The following is a 4,297-nucleotide window of genomic DNA, read 5'->3' on the forward strand; positions in this document are numbered from 1 at the left end:
AGAAGGCAGGAAGTGCTCCTGGGATAAAAGAGGCAGAGGTGGTGCTCTGGGTTGAGAGCAGTTTTAGAATCGGAGAGAGCAGAATACATAAAAACTTGGAGGAACCAGGAACCTTTAGTGTATGGGGCAGGTAGCATGAGATGAGGCTACAGAGTTTCAGATGTGACCTGGAGGCAAGTGGAGACTACAGAGGACAGGAAAGTGACAGGGTCAGACTTGTGTCACTGTCTGATGTGGGTTAGTGATTTGTCTGGCGTAGGGTTGGTGAGTGGCCTGTTTTGGGAACTCGCTTTCAGTGATGTGTAGAAAGAAGGGACTGAGGTTGAAATCAGAAGAGGGGGTGGGTTGCAGCCATGGGCTTCTTCTAGGATGGCCTCAGCACTCCTGCACAATTATGGAAAAACTATATTAGCATAATTGAGCACCTTTGTTCTGTGGCTGTTTCTCCAAGGAAAGGGAAAAGGAATTGCTCTGTGAAACTTAATTAATCAACCAAAGAAACTGCTTTGGGTCAGATTCTAACATCTCACTTAACTTTCCTTCCCTGGCCTTAGCTCTGCCATCAGCTAGTTGAGGTAGGCAGAGTTAGGTTCTGTCCTTCAGGGGCTGGAGTAATCTGAAGTTTTGGCCAGTCACTGTGGTGAGAGGGGAAATCTTGGCAGCTTTGTTGGGTGACAGGAGAGCACCTGAGGCTCTGGGGATGGGGAGGGCAGGGAAGGGTAGACACATGGCCTCCCCTCATAGGGATTCAGGTGTCTGGGCTTCCCTCCTGGGTCAGAATAAACAGAGCATCTTCTTAGAGCATCAACTGTCATCAGAGATTTTAGAAGAGAAAAATCATGTATCATTTTTATACTAAAGTCAGATGGATATATTATAGAGTAAAATGCACATTTCGAATACTTTAAAAATTTTTTGGTAAAATACATGTAACATAAAATTGACTGCCTCAACTATTTTTAGATGTACAATTCAGTAGTGTTAAGCATATTCACATTGTTGTACAACCAATCTCTAGAACTCTTCTCATCTTGCAAAAATGAAACTCTGTACCCATTAAATTAAAACTTCTCATCCTTCCCTCCCTGCAGCTCCTGGAAATCACTTCTACTTGCTGCCTCTATGACTCTGACTACTCTAGATACTCCATATAAGTGGACTCATACAGTAATTGCCTTTTTGTAAATGGCTTACTTCATTTAGCATAATGTCCTCAAGTTTATAGCATGTGACAAGATTACCTTCCTTTTAAGGCCGAATAATATCCTATTGTGGGTTTCCCTGGTGGTTCAGTGGTAAAGAATCTGCCTGCCAATGCAGGAGATGTGAGTTTGATTCCAGGGTGAGGAAGATCCCCTGGAGAAGGAAATAGCAAACCACTCCAGTATTCTTCCCTGGGAAATCCCATGGATAGAGGAGTCTGGTGGGCTACAATTCATGGGGTATCAAAGGAGTCCAATATGACTTAGTGACTAAACAACAATAACATCCCATAGTATATATAGGCCACATTTTGCTTATCCATTCTTCATCTATGGAATACTTGGGTTGCTTCTACCTTTTGTGAATATGCTACTATGAACATGGCTGTGCAAATATTTGAGATCTTTCTTTCAATTCTTTTGAGTATATACTCCAAAGTGGGATTGCTAAATCATATAGTAGTTCTATTTTTAATTTTTTGAGGAACTACCATACTGGTTTGCACACTGGCCGTATCATTTTACATTCTCATCATAGTGCATAAGGTCAGTTTCTCCACATCCCAGTCAACCCTTGTTATTTCTGTTTTCTTTTACATAGTAGCCATCCTAATGGGTGTGAGGTGGTACCTCATTATGGTTTTGTGCAGACATTTTTAAAAGGAAAAGAAACATCTTGCCTCTGGTGGCTACTTTGAGCCTCACCCACAGGGCCTGGGACTAGTGCGTTCCTGAGGGCTACGTAACTGTGATGCGCAGCAGGATGAATCCCTTTTGACAAGAGTCAAAGCATTAGGCTCAGAGGATAGGGCAATCCCTCCCCTCTGGGGACATCCAGGGAACAGCTTTATGGAGAGGTGATATCAAGCTGGGCAGTGAAGGTAGAGAGGATTTTGCAGGTGGAAGGAAGTGGCATTAGAGAGTTTCTCCTTTTATTAGTTACAGGAGCAGGCTTGAAGGATTTCAGTGTCTCCACACTTTCTTGCCCTCCCCATCCCTGCTGGCCAAACTGCCCTTCCTGTAGGTCAGAGGAGCCAGTCTCTTCAGGCTCCTTGTCCAGCCCTCTCCTCAGTGTGGCATTCAGCCCTGCAGATCACTCTCTTTTTCTTGAAACTCTCTCCTTGGTTCCTCAACACCTGGCTCTTTCGATTTTTCTCTCCTCTTCTCAGACTGCTCCTCCCTGTCTTCTCTGATATTTCTCCTAGCTCCTGAAGTGTTTCTAAGGGCGAAGCCTTGGCAGCTTTCAGTGTGATGGGCTTGTGCAAACCTGCCATCAGGATCCCAGAGCAGGGGCTCAGTGGTTGAAGGGGTGACCAGCCTGTGCATTTAGCCTTGATTGCTGGTGTCCCCGGAGGAGTCCCACTGTGTCCTGTTGCCTCTCCTGCCCTAGATAAAGTAGCAGCAGCAGCTTCTTTCTGGTTGAGTTCAATTGATTTAAGCTCCCACAGGCACCTGGGCATCTGGTTAGGGGGACAGCAGTAGAGAACATCAGGCAAAACTTCAGGGGTCATTCTTGCATCTAGTCTTGTCATGAAGACATAGATGGATCTTCCTGGCCCTGCCCTCCAAGAGGAGAGCTGGATTTGGTAAAAGGCAATGGCAGTCACTGTGACAGGCAGTGTGAGAGAGAGGTGCCCCATTTTAGTGGGAGCTGGAGGAGGATGACATCCAGCCAGCCTCCGGCAAGTCTTCAAGTAGACTTGACAGCCTCCCTGGAGAGATAAGCTGTATGAACACACAGTAAAAAGGCAGTATGTTCTCAGAGGCATTAGAGAAACAAATGAATACTTTGGGTTTTGGAATAAGAAGACATTTTTCCCTATTTGGGCATGAAGTTGTCACAAAGACATCCTGGATGAGACAGAGATTGATCCACACCCTGGGAGAATGGAAGCAGAGAAGTGGTGGAAATAGAAGGATGAGGGACAAAAGTCAGAAGGGCCCCAGGGGCAGGAACCTGTGCATTATGTCCAGGAAATGGCATGAATCTTGCATGATGGGAGCATTTTGGTGATGGAGATGCACAGAAGATTCTAGAAGAGAAGTGGGATGGGGTGGGAAGTGTGCAGTGATTAGCAAGTCACTTCTAATGACAGAGTTGAGACTGCCATTAGCTAAAAGTATCAGGTTTGAGAAAAGTGAAATCCAATCTGTGTGGACTCATTAGCAATGATTTCTAGACCAGTGAAGTGGGAGCAAGTCTAACCTTTTGGAAAGCAGTTGCTTGAGGCATCAATGCACAGCTGCTGTTCAGCAGATCCTCAATCTTTCTAAGGATGCCATTTTAACCTAGTTTCCTGGAGCTTGTACAACTGAATATTTGATGTTTTAACAATTGAATCAGAAAACCTCAAACAGGGTAGAAAGAGCTGTCATTTTAAGCTTCCTGTTGGCTCAGTTTTTTCCTGGGTGTCTAGCGGCTAGAGAGGCTGAGAAAAGAGACACAGATGGAGGAGCAGGTCTGCTGGGGAAGCGGAAGGCACGTTTAGTTCTGGCCTGAGGTGCACGGTGACTCCCAAGTGGGGATTTCCAGCAGACTGTTGTGTTTATGAATGTGATGTCTCGGGTATAGATTTGGGAGCGTATTAGATAGGGTATTTCTAGTTGTGAGAGACATAATCCTAACTTTAACTACATGAAGCCAAAAAGGCATTTTTTTTTTTTTTGCTCATGTAAGTGGAAAGTACAAAGGATGGTTGGCCCTGTTAGATGTGGCTGCATTTAGGGGTTCAATGATGTTGTTAGAACTTTGTCTGTCTGTCTACATTCTAAGTTCTGCCATCTCGGCCTCGTTCTGCAGGGAGCTTCTCTCTATCAGATAGGTTTTAGTATCACCAGTGGAAAGAGGCTAATTTCTTCCAGCAGCAAAGTCCTGGGAGAGCTTTGATTGGCCAGGACTAGAAATGAATAAGGGTACTAAGCATTGGGGCAGAGGGAGGAGTGATATTATGATTGGTATTTCCACTCTGATCACATGGAATGGGGAGAGAGGAATTCTCCAAAGCAGACATGGGGTGTTGTTGCTGGGGATGCATGTGGGCCAATGAATGCTACGGCATCCGTGGGCTATGTCTGGGCAGCTTCATTGCACAGGT

The sequence above is a fragment of the Giraffa tippelskirchi genome, chromosome 1 (assembly GCF_054371585.1).
Source record: "Giraffa tippelskirchi isolate mGirTip1 chromosome 1, T2T-mGirTip1v1.2.pri, whole genome shotgun sequence".
NCBI lineage: Eukaryota > Metazoa > Chordata > Mammalia > Artiodactyla > Giraffidae > Giraffa > Giraffa tippelskirchi.